Source organism: Ostrea edulis, chromosome 9 (genome assembly GCF_947568905.1).
Source record: "Ostrea edulis chromosome 9, xbOstEdul1.1, whole genome shotgun sequence".
Lineage (NCBI taxonomy): Eukaryota > Metazoa > Mollusca > Bivalvia > Ostreida > Ostreidae > Ostrea > Ostrea edulis.
Window position 1 is genome coordinate 58,607,224 of NC_079172.1, and position 12,891 is coordinate 58,620,114.

At 34.1% G+C, this 12,891-nt stretch overlaps 1 protein-coding gene across 3 annotated transcripts in view; it reads left to right on the forward strand.

The window, feature by feature from the left end:
- Positions 1 to 942: 942 nt before the first annotated feature.
- Positions 943 to 12,891, forward strand: part of LOC125658533 (uncharacterized) — a 34,844-nt gene continuing 22,895 nt past the window's right edge. The window contains exon 1 of one of the 3 annotated variants that reach the window (XM_048889812.2): positions 943 to 1,095. The gene's annotated coding sequence lies outside the window, so the exon portion shown is untranslated. Of the gene's footprint in view, positions 1,096 to 1,271; positions 1,787 to 11,300; positions 11,527 to 12,891 lie in introns of those variants that run through there. The other 2 variants (XM_048889809.2, XM_048889811.2) reach the window with 2 other exon arrangements.

A 12,891-nucleotide genomic window follows, 5' to 3' on the forward strand; every position in this document is an offset into this window, starting at 1 on the left:
AACGTTGATAAGCCTGTAGTCCAATTTACAAAAAATTACATACTAGGGCATCTATTTCGCACTATGAGAATAAGATTCTATTATCGAGGTGAATCTCGGCTGAGATTCGGCTTGGGTGAATATTTGGACTGACGGTGAAGGCAGCAGTCCAAATATTCAACCAAGCCGAATCTCAGCCGAGATTATTATCGAGGAAGTGTAATTATCATTGAGTGATCTCCCTTGGTGATTGACGTACGGTATAAACGGGGCGCTGTTGCAGCAACATCTCTCTTCGTTTGTAACAATCCAGTTCTGAGGTTGGATGTGATTTTTGAATACAAATGTTTTATCATTAGCGGTTAAATATACAATTCAAAACCCCACCCAGACCCCCACTCCCCACATTATTATTGTGGAACAGGTACTGTTGGCATGTTCTTTTATTTCAGGGGAAACCCCTTCTACAGTCAACTCTTCTTCCATTCCTAGCTCGAATGTCACATCAACTTTCTGGCGAACTGAGCGGCATACATCAGTTTAACTCTGGCTAATTGTCTGTTTTGGACCACTGCACCACCCAGAGTCACAGTTGAATATCACGTAAATATTGTGACGCTTGATTTATTTTCCCTTGACCTCTGCACTTCGCAAGGTCATGGACATTTAAGACTGTTGCTACATTGAACCTTCTATTCTTTGACCATGACTTCTGCATCTCCTAGGGTCAAGGTCATATAAAGTTATAATGATTTTGCATTGAAATGTTGTTGAGATTGTGTTGCTAGGCCTACCCGTTGTTTTGGAAGTCCGGACTTGTTTGTATTATCATCCTTGCCCACATAAACGATAAACGCCAAATAAATGTAACCCAATGATTTGTTTTGTTTTTATTGCACTTATACGAGATAAATAAGGATACATCATTCGTAATCCACAATCGCATGCTTTCTCCTCCTTCACTGTCAAATGAGCTCAAGTTGTGTGGATTCAAGTTTTTATGCCCCCGCGATTACAGTCGCCATATTGTTTTGCAATGTCTTTGACCTTCTCCAGAACAGCAAGGTCATTTGTTGGTGATGGTGTGATGATATCGGATTTAATCTAATAACACAGGTTGTGTTTTATTTCAGTAATTTAGAACTTTTATTTTTGTTTTAGTTTACTCTTATGTGAATCTGCACATCTTAGCACAACTACACATTGTAATTACATGTATAATTTAACATTATCTGAGAAGGGTAGGAATGATTTTACCTAAGATAGCAACTGTTCACGCTACAAATTGCAGTCCTCTGTTGTAAAGAGAGGTGAATAGATATGTGCAGCTACGAGTGAGCATGACTTTTAAGTATAAAGTTAAAATTTTACAATTCATCGCTGGGATTTAAATCCAGTGGCAGTAGGAAAAGGTGTAATATTTATTTTGGGTGTCAGGTTTTTATTAGCATGCCAATAGAAAATAGTGTAGTGACTTGCAGGTGTGTGTGTGTATTGAATGGGGGGTCCTGTATTTAATCACAAAGTCATGCTATCAGCGTAAAAAAAATGAGGAGATGTGTAGCCCAGCCTCATAATCGGTTCGGTATCGTATTATCGCTTTCCACCGTCCAGTGTGATTGACAGCGCCGATAACAGGCGGTTCTAATTTTCACTGTAGTCGTCTGAGGTTACCTGATCCCTGTATATCTTCCGACAAGAATTGAACTTTCTACTGTGGATTTACATTTCTCGTCTGTGACCGTGACCCAAGCGTGAACACAGAAGATTTTAATGCGTGGAATACTGTAGGAATTGATTCCGTCAGGTAGGGAAACTTATATACGTGTGTAGGTCGAAAACTTCAATCTTCAAGGTAGACTGTGGAACGATTTTACACACAGTTATCCGGATTGGCTGGATCAAAGGATGTAATAATGTTTTGTTATTTCTATTTCATGGGGTTTTTTTCCCCATGGTTTTCTGCATTAATCGTTTTAAAAATAGAATGAAATGTGACAAATGGAATCATATGACTTGGGTTCTAGCGTTGCACTGCACAGTAAAAGTTACCGTTCTGCTTCAATAGGCAGTATTACACTCCCCACACTCCGTGTTCGCTTTAATCTTAAATCGTTATATACTTTATCTTACTGTGTAAATAGAAGTATATCTTGTACTATGTATACTTCGGTTTAGACCGCGTTTTAAATTTTGTTTGTTTCCACTATGTGACCTACCATTTTGAACTGTGGGTATAGGCAAGAAAAACATTTCATAGGTGAACAGACGCATTCCGTATAATCAACGACCTTTTAGACGATCTGGAAATATTGCTCGTCTGTGATTAGTCATAATTATGATAGAAAATTGGAAGGGTAGTTTATTGCGAACCATTCTTTGCAATACTTGAGAAGTTATTCATTATCTCTTAATAAAGTATACATATTCTTTCCTTATTTTAAAATCAATTCATTAATATTGTTATTTAGATATATTACAATTATGGAAAGATATATATGTACATTGTAACTTCAGGCAGCAAAAACGACATTTCCAAATAGAAGAATGCATGTATTCTCTTTTTTTCAGTCCCTTCCGGTCAGTCAATGACAGACTCCTGATCTTATGTCTACGAGTAAAAGGAATATCTAATTAAGAATTTACGACTCTTTGGTATCATTTCCGGAAGAAGATATTTTGAGTTTCTCTATTAGAGTTGACCAATACATGTACTTACATGTACAAACACATTGTTTAACAATATTTACAGGAGAATATACATTCGTCGATTCGCAAGCGCTTTTTATACGAATTACGTGTAGAATATGAATATTCCACGTGCACCTTCTTTGTACGTACAGTATTTTTTATGTTTGCTGAAATGCACTCAAAGACATGACGCGTGTGAAGGCATATCTTGTCCCTGAGCATGCTTTCATCAGCAGCATTACTAAAGTATAAACTAGCTTAAAGGGCTAATTGCAAAGAAGTTCGTAACAAATGGTCTCCAAACACTCCCAACGAGCTTCAAACGGTGATTCATTAATTACCTGTAGGCATTTATATCAGCCTATCTTATTAAAAAAATTATGAATAACACAGATGTTGGAAGAGACTGCTTTTGAATTTCGTGGATTAGGAACGCCCACACACATCGGACCGTGAGAGTGCCATTTTTACCAAACAGTCGGGAATATCGAAACAGGGAGTGCAGAATTTGTACGTAATTATCATGCATGTCAGATTTTGTATCAAATATTCAAGTTAAGTTTAGATTATTTAGTTGAAATTAAGAAAGTATAGTTGTCATTAACAAATTAGCCAATAAGATTAAAATCCTATTTAGAACACGCGGAAGCATGGGTTTGCAGACATTTTACATGCAGGAACATTGGAGTATTTAAGTAACCCGATGAAACAAATTAAAACATACTTGTCTATATAAATGTTATATAATACAAGAGTTTTCATGCACAGATATAATGTAATTTTACGGCATTCGTTTTACAAACCATCGATTTAAAACCCTTGTTGGCCTTCCAGATATATTTCTTATAATTCAAATCTAAAACCCCACTAAGGAAGAAATTCTACGAGCTAGTAGCCCCCCCCCCCCCCTTCGGATAGACAACTCTACTCCAGATACATGTATAGCCAGTTTTCCGGGGGGGGGTGGGTTACTGCGGTGGAATATAGCTACGACATAACACCATTTCAACTTAACCTGAACTTACAATAGTCCACAATATTTTTCTCGATTGGACCCAAGTTAACGTCATGTAAGTTTGAAGTTGGTTAACCTAGCCTGCCTCAAAGTCACTATGAAATCTGTAAACTTTTCAGTGGTGAAAATCTGCATAACTTACTAAACCTCGTCGCAAATTTATAAGTTTTAGTCCAAAGTCAGCTGTGATGTCTCGTGCGTTCACATTGCACTTTATCCGGATGAAGATATATGGGGCAAGGTCCCGTTAAGTAAAACTGACTTGATCCCAACCCTCAGTAATTTATGTTGATTTGATTTAATCGATTTTTTTGTTATGTAAAACATAAACATGATGTAAAACATAAACATGACGTAAAACATGATGTAAAACATAAACATGATGTAAAACATAAACATGATGTAAAACATGATGTAAACATAAACATGACGTAAAACATAAACATAAACATGATGTAAAACATAAAATGATGTAAACATAAACATGATGTAAAACATAAACATGATGTAAAATATAAACATGATGTAAAACATAAACATGACGTAAAACATAAAATGATGTAAACATAAACATAAACATGATGTAAAACATAAAATGATGTAAACATAAACATGATATAAAACATAAACATGATGTAAAACATAAACATGACGTAAAACATAAACATGATGCAAAACATAAAATGATGTAAACATAAACAGGACGTAAAACATAAACATGACGTAAAACATAAACATGATGTAAAACATAAACATGATGTAAAACATAAAATGATGTAAACATAAACATGATGTAAAACATAAACATGACGTAAAACATAAACATGACGTAAAACATAAAATGATGTAAACATAAACATGATGTAAAACATAAACATGACGTAAAACATAAAATGATGTAAACATAAACATGATGTAAAACATAAACATGATGTAAACATAAACATGATGTAAAACATAAACATGATGCAAAACATAAACATGATGCAAAACATAAACATGATGCAAAACATAAAATGATGTAAACATAAACATGATGTAAAACATAAACATGATGTAAAACATAAACATGATGCAAAACATAAACATGATGCAAAACATAAAATGATGTAAACATAAACATGATGTAAAACATCAACATGATGTAAAACATAAACATGATGTAAAACATAAACATGACGTAAAACAGGACGTAAAACATAAACATGATGTAAAACATAAAATGATGTAAACATAAACATGATGTAAAACATAAAATGATGTAAACATAAACATGATGTAAACATAAACATGATGTAAAACATAAAATGATGTAAAACATAAAATGATGTAAACATAAACATGATATAAAACATAAACATGATGTAAAACATAAAATGATGTAAACATAAACATGATGTAAAACATAAAATGATGTAAACATAAACATGATGTAAACATAAACATGATGTAAAACATAAAATGATGTAAAACATAAAATGATGTAAACATAAACATGATATAAAACATAAACATGATGTAAAACATAAAATGATGTAAACATAAACATGATGTAAAACATAAAATGATGTAAACATAAACATGATGTAAAACATAAACATGATGCAAAACATAAACATGATGCAAAACATAAACATGATGTAAAACATAAACATGATGTAAACATAAACATGATGTAAAACATAAACATGATGTAAAACATAAACATGATGTAAAACATGAACATGATGTAAAACATAAACATGATGTAAAACATAAACATGATGTAAAACATAAACATGATGTAAAACATGAACATGATGTAAAACATAAACATGATATAAAACATAAACAGGCAGCAGGCTGCGCCTATATAAGCCTTCTCTTTTAAGGCACGTAATACTATGATAGAAAAATTATATAATGGAGAATAATATTATCTCGGTGAAAAGACTATGAACAGGGAAAAAGTTTGATAGTGGTGTAAGGATTTTTAGTAAACACAAAAATTTCTTCCCATACAAATGTTTAAAGGAAACTGAACGAACCGTAAAACAAAGAGCGAGTGGGGGGGGGGGGGAGGGTAATAATAGAAAAGGGAGGGGTACCGATTTAGCAGGAAGAAGTGAAGTATATACAAAATGCGATACATTTAGAACTTGAACAATCAGACACTCCGTGAAAATGTATGCATATACGAAAACCTCCTGGTTTCCAAAATGTATTTTCGAATCGATTTTTAAAAAATCTGAAATTGTCTTTGAAGCCAAGATATTCACTACGATAAAGAAATAACTTGAGTGATATAGGAACTGGCAGTTGCATTACATTGATAGACTCCAGCAGAGTTTCTCAAACCGAGCGCATTCAACAGCAAAACCGAAAAGCATTTTCTGTATGATGACCATTTGTCTCACAAGTAGCATTATCTCGTAAAATGTGGCCGTGTAGATTCGTATTTTAAAAATATATTAGCGTTATTTCTGAATTGACTATGCGGGATATTATCATCATTGAAGTAGTACATATTTTTAATAGCAGTAGTGTAAGGGGGTTATGGATAGGTGCATGTACATCATTCTATGATCTCATTGTTGAAGTAGAAAGCTATTCATATAGTGATGAAGTCCTAACTTGAGGGAGTAGGAAGTTAACATCACTATCCTCATTCCAGATATTGGTTTTACCAAAAATACAATATTTATAACAAAAATGAGGGGACGGTGGCTGGGATAATATTCACACTGTTTATTATGCCCCCTGCTTGCTCGTTATTTGTCAGTTCATAGTGGACCGTCTGACATATCGCCATTGTATAATAAATGCTGAGATGGTCTTGCAACAAGTGTAATATTGATCTGATATTAAATGATTGATAAGTGACAATACTAACTATTGACGTACTGTCAACAAATTTCAGTCCTTTAAGCTGGACTGTATTTTGATTAGTTCTGTCAACTCTAGGTGATGTTTAGTACGCCATTATATTACGATCAACTCTAGGTGATGTTTAGTATGTCGTTATATAGTATTACGATCAACTCTACGTGATGTTTAGTATGTCGTTATATAGTATTACGATCAACTCTACGTGATATTTAGTATGCTGTTATATAGTGTTACGATCAACTCTAGGTGATGTTTAGTATGTCGTTATATAATATCACGATCAACTCTAGGTGATGTTTAGTATTCTGTTATATAGTGTCACGATCAACTCTAGGTGATGTTTAGTACGCCATTATATTACGATCAACTCTAGGTGATGTTTAGTATGTCGTTATATAGTGTCACGATCAACTCTAGGTGATGTTTAGTATGTCGTTATATAGTATTACGATCAACTCTACGTGATGTTTAGTATGTCGTTATATAGTGTCACGATCAACTCTAGGTGATGTTTAGTATACTGTTATATAGTGTCACGATCAACTCTAGATGATGTTTAGTATGCCGTTATATAGTGTTACGATCAACTCTAGGTGATGTTTAGTACGCCATTATATTACGATCAACTCTAGGTGATGTTTAGTATGTCGTTATATAGTATTACGATCAACTCTAGGTAATGTTTAGTATGCTGTTATATAGTATTACAATCAACTCTAGGTGATGTTTAGTATGTCGTTATATAGTGTCACGATCAACTCTAGGTGATGTTTAGTATGTCGTTATATAGTATTACGATCAACTTTAGGTAATGTTTAGTATGCTGTTATATAGTATTACAATCAACTCTAGGTGATGTTTAGTATGTCATTATATATGTCACGATTAACTTTAGGTGATGTTTAGTATTCTGTTATATAGTATTACGATCAACTCTAGGTGATGTTTAGTATGTCGTTATATAGTATTACGATCAACTCTAGGTGATGTTTAGTATGCCGTTATATAGTGTCACGATCAACTCTAGGTGATGTTTAGTATGCCGTCATATAGAATCACGATCAACTCTAGGTGATGTTTAGTATGCCGTCATATAGAATCACGATCAACTCTAGGTGATGTTTAGTATGCCGTCATATAGAATCACGATCAACTCTAGGTGATGTTTAGTATGCCGTTATATAGTGTCACGATCAACTCTAGGTGATGTTTAGTATGCCGTTATATAATATTACGATAAACTTTAGGTGATGTTTAGTATGTCGTTATATAGTGTCACGATCAACTCTAGGTGATGTTTAGTATGTCGTTATATAGTATTACGATCAACTCTAGGTGATGTTTAGTATGTCGTTATATAGTGTTACGATCAACTCTAGGTGATGTTTAGTATGCCGTTATATAGTATTACGATCAACTCTAGGTGATGTTTAGTATACTGTTATATAGTGTTACGATCAACTCTAGGTGATGTTTAGTATGTCGTTATATAGTATTACGATCAGTTCTAGGTGATGTTTAGTATGCCGTTATATAGTATTATGATCAGCTCTAAGTGATGTTTAGTATGTCATTATATAGAATCACGATCAACTCTAGGTGATGTTTAATATGCCGTTATATAGTATTATGATCAGCTCTAAGTGATGTTTAGTATGTCATTATATAGTGTCACGATCAACTCTAGGTGATGTTTAGTATTCTGTTATATAGTGTCACGATCAACTCTAGGTGATGTTTAATATGCCGTTATATAGTATTACGATCAACTCTAGGTGATGTTTAATATGCCGTTACATAGTATTACGATCAACTCTAGGTGATGTTTAGTATGCCGTTATATAGTATTACGATCAACTCTAGGTGATGTTTAGTATGTCATTATATAGTGTCATTATCAACTCTAGGTGATGTTTAGTATGCTGTTATATAGTGTCACGATCAACTCTAGATGATGTTTAGTATGCCGTTATATAGTGTTACGATCAACTCTAGATGATGTTTAGTATGTCGTTATATAGAATCACGATCAACTCTAGATGAGGTTTAGTATGCTGTTATATAGTGTTACGATCAACTCTAAGTGATGTTTAGTATGTCGTTATATAGTATTATGATCAACTCTTGGTGATGTTTAGTATGCCGTTATATAGAATCACGATCAACTCTAGGTGATGTTTAGTATTCTGTTATATATTGTCAATATCAACTCTTGGTGATGTTTAGTATGCCGTTATATAGAATCACGATCAACTCTAGGTGCTGTTTAGTATTCTGTTATATATTGTCAATATCAACTCGAGGTGATGTTTAGTATGTCGTTATATAATGTCACGATCAACTCTAGGTGATGTTTAGTATACTGTTATATAATATTATGATCAACTCTAGATGATGTTTAGTATGCCGTTATATAGTGTCAATATCAACTCTAGGTGATGTTTAGTATGTCGTTATATAGTATTACGATCAATTCTAGGTGATATTTAGTATGTCGTTATATAGTGTCAATATCAACTCTAGGTGATGTTTAATATGCCGTTATATAGAATCACGATCAACTCTAGGTGATGTTTAGTATGCTGTTATATAATATTATGATCAACTCTAGATGATGTTTAGTATGCCGTTATATAGTGTCAATATCAACTCTAGGTGATGTTTAGTATGTCGTTATATAGTATTACGATCAATTCTAGGTGATATTTAGTATGTCGTTATATAGTGTCACGATCAACTCTAGGTGATGTTTAGTATGTCGTTATATAGTATTACAATCAACTCTAGTGATGTTTAGTATGCCGTTATATAGAATCACGATCAACTCTAGGTGATGTTTAGTATGTCATTATATAGAATCACGATCAACTCTAGGTGATGTTTAGTATGCCGTTATATAGAATCACGATCAACTCTAGGTGATGTTTAGTATGCCGTCATATAGAATCACGATCAACTCTAGGTGATGTTTAGTATGCCGTTATATAGTATTACGATCAACTCTAGGTGAGGTTTAGTATGCCGTTATATAGAATCACGATCAACTCAATACGATACCCCTCCAAAAACAAAAACACCAGCAACTTTACAAATACGATACCCCTACAAAAACAAAAACACCAGCAACTTTACAAATTCGCTAGTCATGTTTTTCCAAAAGTGAAGTCCTTTGATAAAATGCTTGATAGTTAGTAAAAGTATGAACTATCTACTTTATATTCTTAGTACTTACTTAGAAAGTAAAAGAGGATATTTGTTTCAACTGATGCAAGTATCGTCACGCAAATTTCCCACATCTATAAAAATCTTCTCGAAATTTAACCCAAAATGAAAATATAACTGCTCAGGTGAGCAATGAGGCCCATGCGTCCTAATTTTTGGGGGAGTGTGTGTCTAGAATGTGGTTAATAAATGCTTACTGTGTGAATTTATATCTATTGTTTGCCGTACTCCGCTCTATGAATATGTACTTGGCTCTATAAATCGGTAAAATCATTATTTTTTCATTTGCTTCACTTTCAAAATATCCCAATATCGATTAAGGAGATTATGTTTAATTAGCAAGCAAAGCAGTGCAAAACTACTGAATGCAAAAACAAGGTCTGCTACTAAAACGGGAGAAATATTGATAGCTTCTCCGAACGCAGAATATTTTGAGATTCGGAAAGTGTCCCTAGGTTTCACTATCGTTGAACAGGAAAGGAGCTTGGACGCTTGATTTGATTTGGTCCCTGAAGAAATATCATTAGGAGATATTAGTATACTTCGTTTAAGGACTTCAATGTTCTCGAATATTTCCTTACAACTTCTAGTGACTATGTAAATACACAGGTTGATATGATCTTTTCATTAAAAGGGTTCATTTCTGTAGGTTTCTTTGCGGATTTTAGAGGGACTTTGGTGAGGTAAAACTCCTAAGACAGTCAAAGAGCTCACTCTGAACCTGACACCATATTGTGTCTGTTTGTTTAATACTTGTTCAATACTTGGCTTAAATTTGCTTTAACTCTGAAGTGAATTTACAATAATGTTCAAGACATCTCTGTCGCGCAACTTTATTTGAATAACCTGAGTGCCAATTAGTCGGCAGAATAAGCGATAAAACCTTTTGGTACACTTCACACTTGATATAAACAGCAGTTAAATGATTACCATATGTTTGTTTGCAGAATTGATTTCATTGCCTATCTGTTCTTATGGATACGAAACAGATCTCTCGGTGATAAGGGAACCATTTGCCTGTCGATTCGCGCCTTGTTGAGTCTCGTGGTGTGGCAGATTGCTCTTTCTTCGTTGAAGGACATTGCATTATTTGATTGCACAATAAAAATCAAAAAAGTAATTCAATGCTTAAAGATGAGTAACACATTAACATAATGGCTCACTTCCTTTAGAAACAAACATGGAAAAATAAAATTCAGCAATACATTAGCGGGTTAACGTGTCGTCATACTGCCGATACATGTAGATTGTAAGTTTCAATGTAGCAGAGATGTCAATGTATCATGATAGTATGTATATTATCTTTGAGTCCAACGGGAGTTTCATTTTTTGTCCAGGTTACTTTCTGCTGTTTTACTTTCTACTTTTGAAGTAAATTTGAAAGTTTTCAATTTCAAAACAATAATTTACTTCCATCCATATCAGTGTTTTCTGGTGTTTTTTTCTCCTTCCTCAACACGGAGTTGTGCGCAATCTAATTGAGTAATACTTGTTAGCGCTTTATCACTAGTTACACAACGTCTCGTTTTATTTGCATAAAAGATACCACAAAATAATCATGGAATGTTTTGTATGTAAATGAATAGGAAATTGACAGAACAGCAACACCGGGTGTTGCCCGGATGTGACCGGTTCTGTAACAGAGCCCCTACAACACAAGGCTTGTAATTTAATGGACAGAATACAAAGGTGTTATACACTGGAGGGAAAATACAGGTTCCGCATGGCTGAAATACTGCATAATCTTAATTGTACGTATAAAATGGTTTCCGCACAGAATTAAAACTTTGTTTCATCAGGTTTCACTGCAGAAACTTTTAGATGTCCACTTTTACAATTAGTATCTGCAAAGGAACTTGCTGAAACATAAGTTTCTACAGAATTTCAGTTTGTAGAGACTGTTGTACATATATACACAGGCTTCTAATACCTGTAGTTATGCCATGTCAATTTGTAATCTAGTTCGTCGGATTCGCCGCTTCTATTTGTAACAAATCCAAATTATAATATTATCAAAAACAATATCCGCCCGCGTGTTAAAAAATATCCGTAAATATTTTTTTTAGTTTTTACAACAAGCGCACAAATAACCTTGATGTATATGCTGAGAAATGACAGAAGCGCAGGTAATCTCAGCGAGATTCGTCGAGGCTGGATATTTGGACTGACGCCTCTTCCGAATCTCAGACCAGTGTCACATAAAGTGATTCGGGAAATCTTGCCTGAACTTCGGCCGCTTGTTGCGATTAAAATGGGTTAAATTGAATTTCTTGCCCACTTCAACTTTTCGCCTCAGACATCCTATTAACTCCCTATCACAATGAAACATGCATTTCTTACCTTTACAAGGTGTAAATCCCACAGTAATTCAAGTTGGCTATTTTCGAAGCCATTGCAAACGGCCACCATTTCATATTTTACCTTCTCAACACTGAAGAGTTCCGATAGTTTAGGACGCCTTCTAATAGATTGATTAAATATTACACAGTTTTCTTTTTATTGTTTTTAATTTTTATGCTTAAATGCTTTGTACAAAGTAATTGTCAACCAATAAGTTCTGTATTTTCAATCATAGTACAAATTGTCATGAAGTAGTATATCGGAACTCTTCAGTGTTGAGAAGGTAAAATATGAAATGGTGGCCGTTTGCAATGGCTTCGAAAATAGCCAACTTGAATTACTGTGGGATTTACACCTTGTAAAGGTAAGAAATGCATGTTTCATTGTGATAGGGAGTTAATAGGATGTCTGAGGCGAAAAGTTGAAACGGGCAAGAAATTCAATTTAACCCATTTTAATCGCAACAAGCGGCCGAAGTTCAGGCAAGATTTCCCGAATCACTTTATGTGACACTGGTCTGAGATTCGGAAGAGGCGTCAGTCCAAATATCCAGCCTCGACGAATCTCGCTGAGATTAAAGCGCAGGCTCTCGAGAAATTTCCTAACAGTGTAATACGGTTAAGTTATTCATGATGTCTATCTTAATATGTTCGATACTTCATAACACTGGATTGGAAGTTGTTCCTTATGCTGGAATCGAACTGGAAGTCGATGAAACTTTTGAAGCGCTATTCGATGCCACTATTTAGAGAACATTGACAGCGTATGATTGATTG